The 22,126-nt window shown below is 37.7% G+C and overlaps 1 pseudogene; it reads right to left on the bottom strand.

Annotated features, from left to right (window-relative positions):
• Positions 1-7,116: 7,116 nt before the first annotated feature.
• Positions 7,117-22,126, bottom strand: part of LOC142440435 (large ribosomal subunit protein eL8 pseudogene) — a 116,119-nt pseudogene continuing 101,109 nt past the window's right edge.

The following is a 22,126-nucleotide window of genomic DNA, read 5'->3' as shown; positions in this document are numbered from 1 at the left end:
GTGACAAATTAAAAAATATGTGTACATTCTCTAAAATTTTTATGATAAAACAGCTTAATGAATGCTGGCTTTAGGGCACTGTCAACAGGCATTCCACAGGCGATTCTTAAGGATATTACTATAGGAAAGTCAGTATCGGCATCATAGATAACAGTAAGTTATACTTTCTAGTCATAGCTCTCATTTTTACAAGCTTTTTCCAGCTGTCAAAAGCTGTTTGAATCATTGTCACTTCTAATCTAGACATCATATGCAATATTAATATGCTTCATTGCTCTAATGATTTAGTTTTAATATTCAACTTTGACAGAAATATCTGTCCAATAGGGGGTTTTTATATGTGTGGTACATCTTTGTTTGTTCCTCATAAATGAAAAATAGTAATCTCTCTTAGTTGTGTGTACAGCTATTATTATTTCATGTCTCCACTATTAGATTTTGGATTGGAAATATTGAAGTTAAATTAACATTTAAAATTCTGAAATAGAGTTATTTCGTGATGAGTTTCTCTCTATAGTTAGCAAAAAAACCTATATCTTACAGGAACTTAATGCAGCCATATTGAAATATATAGGAACATAAACAAGTGATTGAAATACAGAGGTAAATACAATTTAGGCATATTTATATAAACAACGACAATTCATATATACCATCAAATAAATATGGTGCAATAAAATGAGGAACATTGAAAAAATAAAACATACCTGTAGAGCAACAAACCAACGTCACCTACAAAATTACAGTTCAAATAAAAAATTGAAAAATGGCATTATGAAATATTTCACTTAAAATTATCTATATGAGAACACAATCCGAACCAAAACATTTCCACAAATAAGTACATTGTGATTCACAGTAATCAAGTAGGATTTTTGAGCTTGTAAATATTTATGTGAGCAGCTAGTCTCATCGGTCTGGTGTTTGAAGCAACTAATCTTGTGGTGATCGCCCAACACTTACCAGTCGGCACCACCAAGTAAGTGGAACCAGGAAATGAAGCCTTGGGTGACTCAGTGTAAATTATAGAGAGGGAAACAATTTGAGCAAAAATAACCACACTGTTGAAACAAAGTGAACATATTTGACAAATATCAATGAATGCTATGTGTAGAAAAAGTTCTTACATACTACCTTGATGCATACATTTTTAAAGAAAAAAACAGTTAATGAATTTTGAGTTTTCATCCAAACTTTATGAAACAATGACAGAACACCAGAAAATATGATTTAATCCCCTAGTATTTATCTTCATGAACAATACTTTTTGATTATTAAAATTTCACAATTTATTCAATATATATCATATAATAATTAATATTTATAAAAGTGTCTATTAGGAATAGTAATTCATAAATTTAAGTAAAGCATTTTTCAAATAATTAAGTACTGCTTATTTATATACTCCCCATGTTTCTTAAATAGCAAACTATCTCAAGTTGTTAAATTTCTCTAAATGTCAAAGTTAAAGACTATGTGATTGAAATGTTATACTCAGTCAAACAAAGGAGCACACAAACACATAGCAGGAACAAAAAGCCTTAGGGGAACCTGGAATATCTAAACATCATTCTGCCAAGAGCACTCTTGATTTCCTTGTTCCTCAGGCTAAAGATAATCGGATTGACAAAGGCGGGCACTATGGAGTAGAACACAGATGTGAAAAAGTTTTGAACCAATGATACATTTGAGTTGGGGCACAAATAAGCAAATGTTGCAGAGATTATAAACAAAATAACTGTAGCTATCTGTGGAGAGCAGGTAGATAAAGCTTTATTTCGAGCTTCCACAGATTTCATCCGGAGCACAGTAGAAAAAATGTTAACATAGGAAGTGAATAAGACAGCAAAACAGATTAAGACAAAGACAGAACTGACTGCAAGAGCCACTGTTTCAGAAAACTGCACAGACGGGGATGAGACACTCAGTATTTGAGGAAGGTCACAGAAAAACTGGTGAATGACATTGGATTTTGTGAAGGGCAGCCTGAACAAGGTGCCTGTATGGATTGCTGAATACACCAGCCCACTGGCCCATGAACCCACCGAGATCTGTGTGCACAGCCGTTGGGTCATGATGAGCTGATAATGCAGAGGGTGACAAATGGCAACATAGCGGTCATAGGACATGACCACAAGGAGAAAAAATTCTGTGGCTCCAAATAAGAGAAACAGGAAAACTTGAGCCACACATTCCCTGAGAGAAATCACTTTACTGTCCATCAGAGAACTTAAAACCGACTTGGGGACAGTTACTGAAATACAGCAAAAATCTAGCAAGGACAAGTTGGCTATAAAGAAGTACATTGGGAAATGAAGGTGCGTGTCTGTTATAATGACAGTAAGAGTTAGAAGATTTCCAGCCATGGATCCCAGATAAATCAGTAGAAAAAGCAGACCTTGCAGGACTTGGAGCTCCCGAGAGCTTGTGATGTCCATGAGGAGGAATTCTGTGATGATGGTGAGGTTGCCCATGTGTGCTACCATACTCTTCTCTCCCTGGAATCAAATGATAAAATGATGTAGCCTACCAAAATAGATATTGTGACTATCTTCATAAGAATTTACATCTCTCACAAAATTTAAATTATGGTTTTACATGTAAGTAAATAAGCAAAGTAACAAATATTAGTAAATAATAAAATGTAGATTATCTATATAGTAAACACAAAGCAATGTAAATATGTCTATTCACAGTATGTTTTTTCTGATTCATTGAAAATCAAAATATACCTGGGCACCATGCATGAAGTCTTATCCTCCCTCTGTTAATGTTGTTCTCCCTCATGAAATTCACTGATAAAAAGCCCAACTCAGTGTTTTCTTTTAATCCTTTCAATGAAAATTCTCCCTAGAAGATTATTCTTTGTCCTAGTGGCGTATTTTAACTTAACCCTAAGAAATGATGTGTCTGGTCCTCAGTGATGCCAATTCTATTTTGAAGTATTCTCATGTACTTATATCTTTACATCCTCAGGGAAATCTATTAATTGTAGTTTCCAGAAAAGATTAAGGCTCTTCAATGGCTCTCTCCACATATAAATTCTGACCTATCCATTGAGATTAATTAGAGGCATTTATTTGAATTTTTAGAGATAACAGTATAACAGGTCTTTGTAAAACATGTAAACGCAAGAGTTTTCTAAGATAAATTGTAGCTCAGAATTCTAATCTGTGTATAATAGAATTAATCACTCTTATGAAAATTAGAATAAGTTTTAGCATTTTATAAATTAAAATATTGAATAAATATATTGAAGCACATGTGTAAGAATGACTTTTGAAAGAAAATTGTTGTATTCACTTCAGTCAAACACACCTTAAGTGTCCGAAACAACTTCAAAGTATTTATTAATGGTAAATCACCAGCAATAGACTTTAATGTGACAGTATAGAATGAAAGACATATACTGTCTATTTTTAAAGTATACAGAGTTCCTAATATAAAATTTAGACCACACCCTTACCTATTATTCTGAAAGGATAGTAAAAAATTAGGCTAGAATTCTCAAGTCGGAGTAATCCCACTGAGAGTTGAATAGTAACTACCGTAGGTGGTGCCTGGACACAGTGCATGGTGAAAGACAAGGGGCAAAAAAATAAGATAATACAAGAAGCAACAGTAATAATAACATTTAATATAAGAACAAGGTTACTTGGGGGAGGGGTTAGAGTGAGGGCAGGCAGACATAGGGGAACTGATACTAAAGAGTTCAAGGAAAAATAAAATGTTTTAAAAATAATGGTGGCGATAATTGTAAAATCATGCTTAAGCGAATTGAACCATGGACAGCTATATCATTAAGAGCTCCCAATAAAATGAAAAAGAAAATTGCAACTGTGGTCATAAAGACTTGCCTTAAAAAAGCAGCCATCTAAGTGAAGCATCGATGAAGTCCACATGGAAATAGCTGACTGGCCTGTGCGATCCAAGCATTGTAAATAATACAGTCCACATCTGAAGGAGGGAGTGAAACCAGCTCTGTTAGTCTGAGCAGACTAGAGAAACAGATCCAGGAGGACACAATGTGTATTAGAGAGAGTTTTACATAAAGAGTATTTGTACATTCAGAAAGCATTCCACCCCAGTCTAGATCAAGTCCATAAGTTAGATATTAGTCCATATGTCCAATACCAATATGTAAAGTCTCTTCAGACTTACAGAAGACATGCAATGACACATAGTGCAGGACGATCACAGGCCTGTGGGTAGGAATCATTGGATCCAGCGGGACTGTAAGAATCTGAGCACTGGCAGGGGTTCCCACGTGGCTTCTCCTGTTCCCTGGGCAAGAGGTCTATCAGAGTAGTGTCAGGGTTCTTGTCAGTCAAGTGTCTCAGTGAGTGAGCTCAGGGAGAAATTCTTGTCAGGTAGGATGTCTCACAGGGACTGCGCTGAGAGAGAGGGGTCTCCTGCCCCCAAGGAGGAAATACAGGAGTTTCCAGAATTCTTAGGAGAAGGCCTAGCCCATACAGAGGCCTCATTGGTTATATCTTGATTGACAGGCCACACTCCACACCATTCACTGGTAATCCTCTCAAATTGGCACCAGATTATGTAACTATTCCATGGGCTTAAATTTTAAACATCTAGTTTGTAGGAAGCCATAAGTAACAGTGGAAGCCCCAAATCCTTTTGCTGGATCACATGACATAGATTAAGTTTACAGTGAACGCCTCTGACTAGGTGTCTGAATAGTCTTACTCCCATAAAGAGTGCACCTGAAAGTGGATGATGGCAGGTAGTTTGTTGTTGCTAGGGGCCATCTGGTTGATTCTGAACCACAGTGAGATTATGCACAACAGAATGAAACGTTGCCTTGTTCCTTGCCATCCTCACAATTATTCCTATAATTAAACCCATTGTTGCAACCACTGAGTCATTCCATCTTCTTGAGACCTTACTCTTTTTGCCACCCCTATCTGAAATTTTATCAGCATTGCTCTCCCCAAACTTTTCAGTGAGAAATTAATTATACAAAATAATGATCATTTTCGTTTAGCTTTGCAATATAGGCTGTTTTCTTGGGCCCCCCATTGGTTGATTCTGATTCATGGTGATTTCAGATTGTAAAGAGTCTAACTGGTCCATGGGATTTTCTTTGTTGTAATCTTTACAGAGATGAATGGTCAGACCCCCACCTCCAACATTTGAGTTATCAGCTAAGTACACTATTTTGTGCCACCCAGAAGCTTTTTTCAGCAGATGCTCGATATCATAGGCAAATAATTGTAGGAAACTGAGAACCTGGAAGGAGGTGTACGTGGCCTAATCTCTACACTCAGGACCACAGGGAAGACCAGCTCTAGTGTTTAGAGGAAAGCCTCCACAGTCTGGAAATAAGGATAATGCCAGACACAGTCTTCACATAGAGCAATTTCTCCACAATTGCCCTGGATTAAAATGCTAATACAAAGCTGTCTCCCCCTGGCGCCTGGTTCCTGGCCACACAGCTAAAGGATGCCAACCTTTAAGAGGAGTCAGATTGTTTTATCCCTTTCGCTGCTCAGCCTACTCCTTTTGCCTCTTCAATGCCCAACACCGAGCATGAAGGGTTCCCCTAGGGAGCTCAGGAGACGCAAGATTCACAAATTGCCTTTCGATTGTTTAGGTTCTCACTGGAGGCTCACAGGCATGTTCACTTTGTAACTTCATCCGTGAATAAACTCAAGACTGCTTTTCTTCAGAGACTGGAGGTCAGTCCCCGCCCTGCTTTAGTGTATTTTTGTTTCTGTTAGTGTGCTGTCCTTTCTTCCAGAACCCTATTTGTGCGACTGGACCCCACAAATAATTCTTAGGTATTTACTACATCCAAAAGTATAATAATGTCTACAGTAAATAAATATACAGAACCCTGCCCATATGTATTTCTCTACATTATCTATCCTTTTACAAAATAACATAACTCATTTTAAAAATCCAAACTTGAAATCAGGTAACTTGTATGAGCTTTTCTTGAAGCAGTTTACATTAAAAGACTCATTTTTAAGGCTGAATATAATCTTTCTGTTTCAAAATATTATTTCTCTTTATTCATTTGATTTTAGAACATAAAATTGTGGTACCAGTTGGATTCATTTTACATACTTACCTGGGCATCAGTAACTTTAAAAGAATATGCAGTGTTACTCCATAAATAGCTTATACTTTAAGATATTTATTTTACTTTGGGTGAAAATGTGCACAACAGATTATATGTCCATTTTTCTATACACTTCCATGACATCGGTTACATTTTCAGGTTATATCACTATTCTCATGATATCTCCCCATGTTGTTTCACTAATATTTGCTTAGGATATTCACTTAGTTTGGCTTTATAAACAATTCATCTATGTGATAGAAATTTTGTCTATTCAATTTCATATTATTATTTTTCAAAGAATGCAATACTTAAGAGAATATTCTTATTAATTCATCTAAACTATTTTTTAGTTTGAAGAAGACTTTAGGGTAAACTTTAGGTTCAAGGATCTAAACATTCTATTCAGAGCAAAAAAATTAAGGGTTGCTGCAGCTTCAACACACCCAGTATGTCTGGGTTCCATAGAACATTTGAAGTTCTGCCCACATTGCCTCTTTTTTGGTCAAGAGTCAAAGCATGCAGAATATTAGGACAGTCTAGAATAATCCACTTTTTCTTAGTATTGTTGAAAAGTAGATCATAGTTCTTGAAGTCAGTTTTTTTTTTTATTTATTTCTTGGTGTCCTATGTTGATACAATAGAAACTAACTGTGGAGCCTTGGATTGCCACTCCCACTTTTGAAGACCCTGACACTCCTAATCAAGTAGAGAGGGGTAGAGCAGAAACTCCAAAATAATGTTAGTCTAATTACTCTACAAAGCAGTGACCATAAGCCTTCAAAACAAACAAAGCTAAAAAAAACATATCCCTATGAGGTTTTGGGGTTCTATCTAAATAGTATCCGTAATTGTAACCTCACTTTTGCCGTTGTTCAGATTTTTTAAATTCTTAAATGTTTTCTACCATTACAATGTTTTTAAAGTCATTGCTATTTTTCTTGTTATGTGATCTACAATAACAATGATAGTAATTTTTTTTTTCAAGACTGAAGGACTAGTTTTATTATGTACAAAAACCAGCCATGAGCAAGCTAGCCCAGCTTGGTGGCAAGTTCTTTGGCCTTGGCCTTTTCTAACTTGGCGATTCGGGCCTCTGACTTGGGGCCCAGCTCATTGCCACCCCAGTGGCGGCGGATCTCGTCAAACCTGTCATTATAGTTTGTCCTGATGGTCTCCACCAGCTTAGCCAAGGCTCCTTTGTCTTCCGAGTTCACCTCTGTGAAGGCGACAGTGGTGCAGATCTTCCTGTGCACCAGACGCCCCAGCCGGACCTTGATCTTGATGATGCAGTAGGGGACCCCCATTTTACGTCACAGGGCAGACAGGAAGACCACCAGCTCAATGGGGTCCACGTCGTGCGCGATCACCACCAGCTGAGCCTTCTTGTTCTCCACCAGCGTGGTGAAGGTGTTGATCTCCGCTCGCAGGACAGGCTGCCTCTTGGTGGGCACGTCCCATTTGCTGGCAGCCTTCTTGCCCCGGGCCAGCAGCCGCTGCTTCTTCTCCTGCTTCGTCTCCGGCTGGTACTTGTGGGCCAGCTTCAGCAGCTGGTGGCTGTCTGCCGGTCCAAGGCCTGGGTGAACGGGTTGATGGCGGGCGGCACCTTCAGCCCCTTATACAGGATGGCGCGCTGGCGCTGCAGCCAGATATAGTGCTGCCACCGGACTAAGCGGGTGAGGTCCCTCTTGGGCTGGATGTCCTGGCCGATGCCGAAGTTCTTGGGCCTCTTCTCGAACAGGGGATTCACCACATTCTTTGCCTCCTGCTTCTTCACGACAGCCGGCGGCAGGGCCACCTTCTTGCCCTTGGCCTTCTTCCCTTTCGGCACGTTGGCTGGCTGGACGCAGGAGAGGATGATAACTTTTTATCATGCAGTTGTACTTATTTATAATTGCCTTCTTATTTTTGTTATTGACTCAAATTCATGGGCTATACCTCTTCAGTTATTTAAGTCTTTTGTTATGCTTAATTTACTGCTTAAAATAAAACAAAACTGTTTTAAGGAAAGCAGCAAATCTTTTGAGAACAACCATGAATAAAAATGACAATGCTTTACACAATGGAATGACATCATTTAGCAAGAAGAAGGTGAATATTATGCTTAAGAAAGAGGAAGAGAGAGAATTTCAGTACATTTTCTATGTGACTAAAGCCAGTATGAAATAGCTGCAGAGTGCATGCTTTCTTTATAAACTTTATGATTCTGAGAAAACACAAAAAGCATAACATCCATGTAAAGAAGTATACTTTCTTATATTTTTCTTTAAATCTAAAACTTTTATAAGTAGAATATATTAAGAATAAGTAAATTGTTCTACACAGAAATAATTCACAAGCCAAAATAAATATTCAAATGTAAAACTTAATTGTCTTTATTATTAGTCAGACTTTCATCTTCAAAAACAGCATGCTAAAAAATGTGATATCACTGCATCATAATTTAAGGTAAACAATACTGAATTCAAAACATGCTTACATTGCCTTCCTTTTATCATTAAATTTGCATTTTATGCTGAATCAAATTTTAAGTTTGGTTTCCAACACTAAATAGTTTGGTTTCCAACACTAAATTCTCTCTCTTCTTTTGTGGACAATAATCATGAGCTGTTTACTCAGTCCTATAGCATCTCCATGAGTCAGAATTGACTTGATGGCAGTGAGTTTTCTGAATTTAAATAGGTTTACATGTGTGTATGTGTGTATTGCCATAATAAACAACAACTGCTCACATGGAAGTTCAGGTTGAACCTGAAGGAAATTAACATAAGTTCTTAAGAGCCAACGTAAGATCTTGAGTATATTCCACCTCACTGTAGAGAACATTTCCAGAATATACTTGACACATGGAACACTAGTGCCTGCAGACCAGACTAGCTGTGAGACATCCTCACGTACATCACGCCCAAAAAAGAAAGGGGCAAAACAAAGTCAAGAAGAAAGAAAAGACCAAATTGGATACTAGCAGAGAGTCAGAAACTTGTTCTTGAATATATAATACCTAAAGCTCATTGAACAAATGTGGGGGTGTATGTGGGGGGTGTGTATTAAAGAGAAACTTTCAAAATTTACTTTGTGAAGAAAAAGTAAAGTATTATAATGAAATATCCAAATGCCTGGATTTGGAAAACCAATAAAGAAGAAGAATATCCTCAGCATTTCTCAATCTGCAAGAATGAAAAAAACATTCAAGTATTGTATTGCAAAATTAAGAACTCTCTGCGTAGAATATTGTCCAATGTAGGAAGCATCAAAAGAAAATGGGAAAGATACAAAAAATTAATCAACATTATTCCATTTCAAGGGGCAGAATATGATTGAGAACCTTTGGTAATGAAAGAATTCCAAGCTGCACTAAAGGAATTTAGTGTAAATCAAGGCAGAAATTGATGGAATATCAATTTGAAGTGTTACAACAAGCTATTGAATCACTGAAGCAGTTTCTAGTCTATGTCAAGGCATTTAGATGACAGAAATATGGATAACTGATTGGAAGAGATGCCTATTTCCCCATTCCTAACAAAATGAAATGCAGAAATTATTGAACAATATCATTAATTTTACATGCAATACAATTTAGTATTATAAACTGAATATAATTTAGTTATGCTTTCTAGAGTACATTGATTCAAAAGAGGACATGGAATTAAGAATACGATTGTTGATATTAGATGGATCTTGATTAAGAGCAGATAATACCAGAAAGATGTTTACTTATGATTTAGTGATTATTCAAATATATTAGCCAGTGTGAATTATAATAAACTTTGAATAATATTTCAAAGAAGGGAACTAAAAAAAAGGTTAATTATACTCATGTGGAACCTGTACATAATCTAAGAGTCAGTTATCTGAACATAATAAGAGACTATTTCATGTTGTAAAAACAAAAATTTCAGGGTGATTTTCTTTCACCATACTTATTCAATATGTATGCTGAGCAAATAATCTAAGAACCTGAACACTATGAAGATCTCAGCATGAAGTTTGGAGCAAGGTTCATTGTGATATTCACCTGTGATATTCAGATGATGCACACTTGCCTGTTGAAAGTTAAGAGCAATTTAGGCCTTTGCTGATGAACAGTGTAAACTGTAGTCTGTAGTATGCATTTCAACCCCACGTAGAGGAAACAAATATCTTCAGAACTGGACCGATAGACAGCTTCACCATAAACAGAAAACACTGATGTTATCAAGAATTTCATTTTACTTGGATCCACAGCTAACATTTATGTAAGTGGTAGTCATGAAACCCATAAAAAAGATATCAATCAATTAATTACATTGGAAAAATCTGCTATGAAAATGTTGAAGGACAAAAATCCTCTTTGAGAACTAGGGTCTGCCTGACACAAAACAAAACCTCTGTCACTGAGTTGATTCTCACTACTAGCAACCACATGGGGCAGGCTAGAAGGTAAAGTTTCTTAGACTATAACTCTACAGGAACAGAGAACCAAATCTTCCCGCCATTGTACATCTGGTGGTTTTAAATTGCAGGCTTAGCAGTAGTCCACTATACCAGTAGACCTCCAGATCCATAGCATTTTCAATCTCCTCATATGCATGTGAAATCTGGATCATGAATAAGGAGGACAACAGAATTGATGCATTTGAATTATGGTTTTGACAAAGAATATTTAAAGTCATATGGACTGCTAGAAGAATAAACTAATCTATCTTGGAGATAGTTGGTTAGTGTAAAACAATAGGTAGAATGTTCTTAGAAGGGAGGATAGTGATTTTATTTATCATATGTAGATATGCTGCTAGGAGAGACCAATCACTGGAAAAGAACATCATGATTAGTAGAGGATCATCATAAATTAACAGTAGAGGAAGACCCTTGAGATAGAAATCAAATAAAAGGGTAAACTAAAGGTAATTTAGACATTCAAAATTTCAGGATTACAATTGTCAAAATCTTAGAAGAAAATTACTTGAAAGAAATCCTTAGCAAAATGAAGATTCTGTCAAGAAAAAAAATACATAAAGTATGAATCTAGTTTAATAGTTATATGCTTTATAATATGACCGCCCTGTTGAAGATTTGATGCAGAAAAATGAAGATTAGCACATGCTCACACCCACATACATCTGCTCACTTGCACAAACATCCATCCACAGGAAAGAGGAGATTTTTCCTGGATATATGATTTCAGGACATAATGTGATTAAATAGAATACAAAAAGGGGTGGAATATTAAGAAATCAAAGACACAGTTAGGCTTGTCTGGAAACGTGAAAAACATTACATATCTTGAACAATTTTTACAGACAGCATTGTTCAGGATTTTAAACTACTCGGGGTCAGCTGCCATTCTAATGAATACCTTGCTTCCATAATTAAAAAAAGTTGAACATTGCATAAAGAAGACCAAAGGAGAATTGATGCATTTAAATTGTACTGCATTTGAATTACGAAGAATAACGAAAATATTCTGGACTGCCAAAGAATAAACAAATCTATCTTTGAAGAAGTACAGGATCTTAGACGCAAGAATGGAGAGACTTTGTTTCATGTCCTTTGGACAAGTTATCAGGTGAGACCAGACCCTGGGAAAGCGTGTTGTTGTTTGTTGCCATGAGTCTTTTCTGATGCACAGTGACCCTGACATCTATCTGGATCTTTTCAGTTTTTCCTATTTTTTTATTACCTTTGCTCTCTTCAAGTGGTGATGGTAAAGCATAGGAGCTGTGAAAAAGAGGGAGACCCTTAATAAGATGGTCTGAGAGAGTAGCGGCAACCATGACCTTAATTGTAAGAAATATTCTGAGGATGGCACAGGACTGAGAAGAGTTTGGTTCTGTTGTGCATAGGGAGACTCTGAGTCAGAACCAACCCACTGGAACTGAAAGATAGAAACATAGTAAAATAAATGGGCAGAGTAAGAACAATTCAGTTGTGCTAGCTTATTTAGTTTGAGACTGAATTTACATAAGAATAAACCCATAAATATTGAAGTTAGTTTTCCCATATTGTACAGCTAAATAACAAAGGCATTTAATACATTTCCTTAATATACTTCAATCTCATTTCCTTAAAATATTTCAATAGTCACTAAAAAAAGAGCATTATTTTCTTCTGTAACCAGAATTAGGAAACTTCTTGAGTATTAGGAAACTTCTTCCACATCAGCTTGTGCATAGTAAATGGTGAAAAATGACACCAAGTTCCACAAACAAGGATAGCCATTAAATTTTTGGAGGTTAAATATTTCCTTTCCACTGAAACATGGTAAATAGAGGAGAGTGTAGCTTTGGTCAGAAGAGCATACATACCCTTCATATAGCCTGACTCTGGAGCCCAGGGGAGAAGACACCTGGGTGCAAGGACTTTACAGCTCATGGTTACCACACAACCTCAGACCCTAGTGTGGCCAATGTCTGCTGACAGTTCTCCTTCAACCTTTTAATTGCACAAAGAGTTCCACCATTCTCACCACCTACTGAAGCATTAACCTGTCCCATGCCAGCATGGTTCTCCCCACCTGGGGATGACTCAGCTGCCCCCACCAGTGCCATTCACCTCCACCCTGCAGAAGCTCTCCCTGGGCACCCACGCCAGGGAAGTTGGTTCCTTTTTGCCCTCAGTCAGCTACCTCACCCATGGTGGAGATGCTCCCCCAACCTTTGCCTTCTATTAGGCAAACGGAAAAAAAAATTAAAATTTAAGAATGAAAAAAGGCTGTTAATCGTGGTCTGAGAGCCCAGTTGAAAGAAATCCAGTGGCATATACAGGCCCATGCCCCACTCTAGTCACAGAAGCTCCTCACCACCATTGGCCAATGAATCGCCGTGGAATCCTGCCTATATGGTAGTGGAACCAACCTCTATAGTAGGCTAGAGGCAACCCCTAAAAGCACTCTTATCAGTAACACAGAGAAAGAGCTGAGGGTCCCCTGACTTCTCAGAAACATGGCACCTACCTCTGCCAAGGGGTCAAGAAGGCAGCAGAAAACCACATCACTGTCAAAAAAGACAGAGGTGAAAAACACAAAACCAGAGTTAATGCTAATAATAGAAGAATCAGACATGGATCTGCCACACACAAAAATCTTCAGAGGGCTGCTTGGGGTAATACAGTAGTTGAGGGAAGCAATGCAGAATACATTTGCAATGATAGAGGAGATGAAGTCCAAAATTGTGGGGACGAAGTCCAGGATAGTGGGGATGAAGTCCACACATCAAAGGGAAATGTAGGCGCTAATGGATGAGGGAGCAGAAGCTATGCACAATATCACAGAATTTATGATTAGACTAGAGGTGCCAGAGAACCATAGCATCGATCTTGAAGACAATTGGCAGACCTCAGAAAATGAGAAGAGGAGTCAGATAGGTTAATAAAAGAAGTGGAAGATAACCTGAGATTAGTGACAAGTGCTATGAAGAGAAACAATATTTGAATAATTGGTATACCAGAGCAGGACATTACAAACAAGTCAACAGTTAATAGTGAAGGAATTACTGAAAGCAAACTTTTTAATCTCAATTAATGTGAATCAAGAACTCATAAAGGACCACAAGAAGGACTCACCAAGGCATATAATAGTTAAATAATCCAACTTTGAGGCAAAAGAATAAAGGAGCAAGAGAAAGGAAGATGGTCACAGACAAGGGAGCTCAGGTAAGAATATTTTCAAACATATCAGCAGAAACCATGAGGGGGAGGAGAGTGTGGAGCCATATCTTCCAAAAGCTGAAAGAAATAAATGCATTCCCAAGAATCCTCTACTCTGTCAAATTATCCTTTAAGATAGAAAAGGGAGATAAGGGTCTTCCAGGAAAAGAAAAACTCAAAGAATATGCTTCACCTGCTGGAAACACCTTCTACACAGCCACAATGATCAAAATTGTATGGTACTGACATAATGACAGGTATTCAGACTTGTAAAAAAGAACAGAAAGCCCAGAAGTGAAATCATCAGCATATAGACAACTGATCTTTGCTAAGGGCCTCAAAAGCATCAAGTCAGAGCTGGATGCCCTCTTTAACAAGTGGTGCTGGAAAAAAGGATATCCACATGTCGAATTATAAAACAAGATGTTTACCTTGCCCCATGCACAAGAATGAACTCAAGGTGGATCACTGACCTAGAAGTAAAACACCAAACCATCAGAACCAGCCTTGACATAATGGAGACTAGCATAGGATCATTGGCCAACTGAAATACATAGTCTCACCGTAAAAGGGTAGGGTACACACACAGGTGAACTGTAATTGACAAATGGGATTTAATAAGAATAAAATACCTGTGCGACATGAAAGACTTCACCAAGAGGATTAACAAGGCAACCCACAGACTGGAAGAGGATTTTTAGCAATGTCACACCAGACAAAGGGGCTTATAATTAAAATATACTATATCCTTCTGGTCTGCAAAAAGAAGAAAACAGTTACCCCTAAGGAAGAGGGTAAAAGAAATGAAAAGAAGCTTCAATAACAAGGATACCTGTATGGCCAATAAACAATGAGACAGTGCTTCTGATCATTAGCTATAAGAGACATGCAAATTAAAACAACCATGAGATACCATCTAACACCAATGAGGTTAGCACAAATCAGAAAATCAGGAAGCAGCAAATGGTGAAGGGTATGTCGTGAAATAGGAAATCTCCACTGCTGTTGGTCCGGAAGACATGTACAACCACTGTGGAACGTGATGGGCTGCTCGTGAAAGACAAAGGAAATTGATCTACTTTATGACCCAGCTATCTCTCTACTGGGCATATACCAGAAGAGGTAAGATATAAATCATGACCAACTGAGGTGCTTAGGAAAGTAACTGTGTTGTTGAAAAAGGATGGTTGCTATGAAGACATCTTTGACCACACCTAATTCAATCAGGTGACCTCCACCTTCATTTCTATCACCAAGTTTCAATTTTCCTACTATTGCACCATTTTCTCTATTTCCAAATTTGAACTTCCAACTGCCAATCACTATCAATGCGCCTTAATTGCATGTTTCATCAATTTCACATTCAAGTCTATAGAATTCTTCAATGTGTTCATCACTAGTTTCTATGGTTGGTGCATACATTTGAATAATGGATGTATTGACTGCATATCCTTGAGGGGGAAAGGCATATCACAAGCCCCAGTGTACTTCAAGCCACATTGTACTTCAAAAGACAATATCCTTTTGATAATGAATGCTAGTCCATTCCTCTATACAGTGTCATCTCTGGCATATTATATCATATGATTTTCTGATTCAAACTGGCCAAAACCAGTCCTTTTCAGTTCCCAAATGAATAGAATAACCATCTTGATATGTTTCATTTCATTTTGAAGATTGTCAATTTTCCTAGATTCATACTTCACACATTCCAAGTGCTGATAATTAGCAAATTTTTGCAGCCCCTTAAACTTCATCATTGTCTCTTCTTAGTCTGGAAGCTGCCCTGAAACTTGTGTACTTTGGGTGACCATGCAGACATTTAAAATATCATTGACATGCCTTCTAGCATCACAGCAACACAAAAGCCACGACACTATGACAAACTGACAGACTAAGACAAATAGAAAGTATTACCTTTTCCTGCTTGGAATTAGTAAGAATGGGGTTGGGTTGTGGGCGGCACAGATAATGATAGAATTCATCTGTGATTAATTGTGAATAGGCTAACCTGTAATGACATTCTGCTGTGTATAAAATGAGCCCTCTGAGAAGCACTAGGACAGATATCATTGCTAGAAGCACCTGCAGTGGAGCAAGTCCTGTGAGCCCTGCATCTGAAAACAGCTATAACACACACACACATCAGAAACAGAACAAAGAGACAGAGCATAGAACAGATTCCTGGGCTTTCCTAACCAGAACCAAGTAAAAGTGAAAGTTTTTGTGTTGGAGGCTGGCTTGTGGAATAGAGTGCATCTCAGCATTTAATTGGGAAAGTTGGGCTTCCTAGCCCTCTTAAGTAGCCCAGAGTGCCTTTGACCTGAGGCTAACAGAAGTAGGCTGCTACTGTGCACTTAATTAAGGGACTGAGTTTGCTCACCCATTTTTGCTCCTGTAGGGAACTTGAGAAGAATGGCTTCCTCTTGGCACTTGCAGTTGAATGGTTTGCCCCTTTGGGGATTTGTCAGCAGATCTTAAAGAACTATGTAACATGTCCTAAAAAACAGTTCTCCTGAGCATTTCTCAGTGGCATTTCAATGAGGAAATTTCAATAATAAACATTTAATTTTGGATTTTCTTTGAGTACTATATAGCCATGTCAATGAATATTGGAATCTACAGTGGTAAAATAGAGCATATTAATTATTAGAACTGGTGTTAATAAAGTATTGTGCATTTAATTATTCATTAAATGTAATTATTAATTACAATTAAATTGATTATTACACATTTAGTGTAACAAAGAACTTCACAAAAACTATATATGAGATGTTAGGAGAAGCTGTTGTCATAACCAGAAAAAAAAATCCACTGATGTCGAGGCAATGCAGACACCCAGCAAACGCCCCTGGGTTTCCAAGAAGGTTTACAGAAGTAGAAAGCATGAACCTTGTTCTGTGGACCTTCAGGTGGGTTTGAAATGCAGACCATGTGATCCACAATGCGTAGCACCCAACTGTCCAGGGATCCTATTGTGATAAAGAAGCTTAAGTTAATAAACATAATTAATAAGCAAATGAGAGTATCAAATCTTTCCAAGGTGAGTTGAAACTACCTAAATTTTTCTTCTTTAAAACAAAAGATTCAATCCGTGTTCCCAATGAATAATTTCACTGGGGTAAGATATTTTTTTTCTAATCATTTTATTAGGGGCTCATACAACTCTCATCACAATGCATACATTTATCAATTGTTTAAAGCACATCTGTACATTCATTGCTCTCATCATTCTCAAAACTTTTGCTCTCAACTTAAGCCCCTAGTATCAGGTCCTCTTTTTTCCCCTCCCTCCCCGGTCCCCTCTCCTCATGAGCCCTTGATAATTTATGAATTATTATTTTGTCATATCTTACCCTGTCCCACGCCTCCCCTCACCCACTTTTCTGTTGTCTGTCCCCCAGGGAGGAGGTCACATGTATATCCTCATAATCGGTTCCCTCTTTCCAACCCACCCTCTCTCTACGTTCCCAGTATCGTCACTCACACCACTGATCCTGAAGGGTTCATCTGCCCCAGATTCCATGTGTTTCCAGTTCCTATCTGTACCAGTGTATGTCCTCTGGTCTAGCCAGACTTGCAAGGTAGAATTGGGATCATGATAGTGGAAGTGGGGGGAGGGGCCGGGGGGAGAAAAAGCATTTAGGAACTAGAGGAAAGTTGTATTTTTCATCGTTGCTACATCTCACCTTGACTGGCTAACCTACACCCCTCTGCAAGGGACTCTCCACTGGCCTACAAATTGGCTTTGATTCTCCAGTCTGCACTCCCCTCCTCACTACAATTAGATTTTTTTTTTGTTCTGATGATGCCTTATACCTGATCCCTTCGATACCTCATGATCGCACAGGCTGGTGTGCTTCTTCCACGTGGGCTTTGTTGCTTCTGAGCTAGATGGCCGCTTGTTTACCTTTAAGCCTTTGAGACTCCAGATACCATATCTTTTGATAAACAGTAACCATCAGTTTTCTTCGCCACATTTGCGTATTCACCCATTTATTTTCAGCGACCTTATCATGGAGGTGAGCACACAATGATATGATTTTTTTTTCTTTGATGCCTGCTAACTGATCCCTTCTGCACCTCGTAATCACACTGGCTGGTGTGTTCTTCCATGTGGGTTTTGTTGCTTTTGAGCTAGATGGCCGCTTGTTTACCCTCAAACTTTTAAGACCCCAGAAGCTATGTCTTTTTATAGCTGGGCACCATCAGCTTTCTTCACCACATTTGCTTATTCACCCACTTTGTCTTCAGTGGTTGTGTCTGGAAGGTGAGCATCATAGAACACCAATTTAATAGAAGAAAGTACTCTGGCATTGAGGGAGTACTTGAGTGGTTGCCCAATATCCTTCTGCTACCTTAATACTAAACCTATAATTATAGGCACATACCTATATTTCCCCATCCTAATATATAAATATGTTTCCATGTGTACATGTCTTTATCTAGACCTCTATAAATGCCTTTGCCACCCAGCTCTTTCATCTATTTCCCTTGACTTTCCTCCCCCTCTCATTCACCATCATGCTCAGTCCCCACCTGGGTTTCAGCAATTCGTCTTCGTTACATTATCCTTGATCATGTCCTACTAGGCCTCCCACACCCACCTCACCACCAATATGGGTCACTTGTTTTTCCCTTGTCCCTGGGTTTGTTAACACCACTTCCTCCATCCCCACCCCACCCCATTTCTCCCTATGCCATGTCCTCCCAGAACTGTTGGTCCCGTTGATTTCTCCTCCAGATTGTTCATCCAGTCTAGCTTATTTAGACAGGCCTGTGGAGATAGTAACATGCACAAAAACAAGACAGAGCAAAACCAAGAATCAATATACAACAACAAAAAAAACCCCAGCAACAACAAACCACTGACAAAGACAAAACTAACTACAAGCTCTTCTTTCTTGTGTTTTGTTTGTTCTTTGCTAGCAGGCAGATCTTTTAAAGACTGTGTATGATGCCATGATGAAATGCCCCATAGAGCACTCGGTTCCTGCTTTACTCATTCACAATAAGTAAGAGTTGAAGTGTTGTGGCTACATAGCTTCTTTATTCTTAAATACCAACATTCATTAACATTTTATGATAATTTTCAGAATATAAACCTTACAAAAGATGTTTGCTTTACCCTATGTGTTCACAGGTCTCTTCAGAATTACATTTGTTCATTCTGTTCACTCACCTATCCATTCCCTGTCTGAAGTCATGCATTTTCCTTCTAAAGCCATCTCTTCTCATTTTGCACATGTGTTTTTGAGTCAGATCATCTTCTCTGGATTTATTATCCCTTCTTGTTTCTATTCATTTCTTTTCTATTTACCCCCATTAGCATTATGCTTCTTAAAAAATGTCTTTGGGGACATAATCCACATATCACACAATTCAATCTTATAGTTAAATCATATTGAGTTGCACAATCATGATCTTACTCAATTTTACAACATCTTCTTTCATTTTTATTAGCAGCCAATTTCCCTTGTTCTCTCCTGCACTACCTCCAAGAAACAAATAATCCAGTCTTTATGGATTTACCTATATGGGATTTCATATACAGAAAAATCTTAAAAAAAATAAAGCCCTACCAATATTATAAACAGCGGGCGGGGGGAATATCAGTGGAAGAGAAAAGAGAAAGTATTAAAAATTAGAACTTCAAAATGGGTTAAAAACAAGTATAAATGATAAGTTGTGGAATTGAACCTATCTACATTTGCCATGAAGATCAGGCTTGCAGCATTATCTATAGATTACAATTCAATTTAAAGAAAATCAAAACATTCATAAATCCAATATGTACCATTATGAGCAGAGAAGCGTTTGTAGTTTCCCATAATTTTGACTTGCCTGGATCCATAATCAATGCTCATGAGGGCAGTGGTCAAGTCACCAAAAAATGCACTGAATTAGCTAAATCTATTCCATAAGATTGCTTTATGCAATAAGGAGTACTGAAAAGCAAGGATGTTACCTCGAGGTCTAAGGTGCGCTTGACCAAAATCATAGTATTTTCAACTACCACATTGGTATGAGAAACTTGGACACCAAATAAAGAAAATCAAAGAAGATACATTTTAATTGTGGTGATGGCAAAGAATATTGAAGTCTCATGGACTGCTAAAGAGCAAACATCTGCCTGGAAAGGAGCACTGCCATAGTGCTGCTCAGAGAAAGGATGTTGGCATGTGTCTTACACACTCTTAAAAGTTTGTCAGCAAAGATCAGTCATTGGAGAATACATCGTTTGGTAAAAAGGGGTGGCAATGAAAAATGGAAGGCCCTCAAGGAAATGGATTGACTCAGTGTCTGCAACAATGCGCTCAAGTAAAGGAATAATTGTGAGGATGGCAACGATCAAGGCTATGTTTCATTCTGTTGTGAATAATGTCACTATGGGTCAGAATCAACCAAATGGTTCCTAACCACAACAAAAGTACCTGCCAGAATCCACTTCCCAATGCAGTCTTCATGATAGCAAGGCTATTCTGACCCAGGGCAGAGGGGATTCACTGTAAACTTAATCTATGTACTGACCCTGAAAATGGAATTTGGCTTCCACTATCTTCTATGGCCTTCTGGAAACCAGAGGTTCAATATTAAATCTAATGCCACTCTCTTCTTCAAGTTTGGATATTATTATTTACAATCATTGGATCACACAGGCTGCTGTGCCTTTTCCACGTGAATTTAGTAGGTGTGTGAATTTAGTAGGTGCTTTACTCAGATGGCTGCTTGTCTGAAGACAAGTCGTTGTGACCCCAAGCCCTCTACTTACTGATTGCCAGGCACCATCTAGCATCTACTGAAACATCGTTGGGAATCCTCATGACCATCTCAGTCTTGAGACCATTTACTACTTCTTTTTCTGCCTTCTCAAAAGCATCAGTCAGGGATTGGTCTAAATTTTATTTTAGTAGTTTTATATAATTCAGTAATAGACATATGTCTTTCATTCTATTGCTGTAAACTTTCAAGTTTATTGCTTGTGATTTATCATTAATAATCACTTCAAAGTTGTTTCAAATAATGATGGTGTATTTGACTGAAGAGTGTACACCAATCATCATTTTTTATAAGTCATTCTTACACACATGCTTCAATATGTCTATTCAGTATTTTTTTGTTTATAAAACTCTACAACTTATTCTACCTTTCCTGAGAAATATGAATCTTATTATCAAGAGATAATAATTTCAACCTAGAATTTATTTTGGAAATTTTTCCTCTTTCATGTTTTAGAAAAACTCCATTATAATGTTATCTCTAAAAATTCAAATAAATACCTCTAATTAATCTCAATGGATAGGTTATTATATATATGAGGAAAGAACCATTGAAAGCCTCAATCTTTTCTGGAAGATACATTTCATAGCTTTCCCAGAGGATTTAAAGATATAATTAGTACACTGGAATACAGCAAAATAGATTGACCATCATTGAACATCAGACACATCACTTCATAGGGTTTAGAAAAAGTATGCCAATATGAAAAAGAATAATCTTCTAGAGTAGTTTTTCTATGAAGGGATTAAAAACCCACTGGGTTGGGCTTTACATCAGTGAATTTTATGAGAGATAACAATATTGACAGAGAGAATATAAAACTTCAAGGGTGGTGCACAGATATGGCTCTTCTCTATTATTTTAGTGATTTATATTTTGATTTGTAATGAATTACAAAACGTCAATGTAAGTAGATATATTTACATTAATTTATGTGTACTATAAGGAGACTCTTCAATTTTTATTTACTAATATTTGTTACTTTTTTATTGATTTACCATAAAAAACAATTATCTAAAAACAGTAGAATAAGTTTTGTCAGATTTGTGATTTTTTATGAGGACACTGAGAATATCCATTTTGGTTGGTTTCATAATTTTAACATTTAATTCCAGAGAAAGAGAGTGTTAGCAGACATGAGCAACCTCACCATCATCACAGAATTCCTCCTCATGGACATCACAAGCTCTCGGGAGCTCCAAGTCCTGCAAGGTCTGCTTTTCCTACTGATTTATCTGGGATCCATAACTGGAAATCTTCTAACTCTTACTGTCATTATAACAGACAAGCACCTTCATTTCCCAATGTACTTCTTTATAGCCAACTTGTCCTTGCTAGATTTTGGTTGTATTTCAGTAACTGTCCCCAAATCGGTTTTAAATTCTCTGATGAACAGTAAAGTGATTTCTGTCAGAGAATGTGGGGCTCAAGTTTTCCTGTTTATCTTTTTTGCATCCACAGAGTTTTTTCTCCTTGTGGCCATGTCCTATGACCGCTATGTTGCCATTTGTCACCCTCTGCATTATCAGCTCATCATGACCCCACGGCAGTGCACACAAATCTTGGGTGGCACATGGGCCAGTGGTCTGGTGTATTCAGCAATCCATACAGGCACCTTGTTCAGCCTTCCCTTCACAAAAT

Source organism: Tenrec ecaudatus, chromosome 2, assembly GCF_050624435.1.
Source record: "Tenrec ecaudatus isolate mTenEca1 chromosome 2, mTenEca1.hap1, whole genome shotgun sequence".
NCBI lineage: Eukaryota > Metazoa > Chordata > Mammalia > Afrosoricida > Tenrecidae > Tenrec > Tenrec ecaudatus.
The sequence above is the reverse complement of the archived record's forward strand: the minus strand, read 5'-3'. Positions and strand labels throughout refer to the sequence as shown.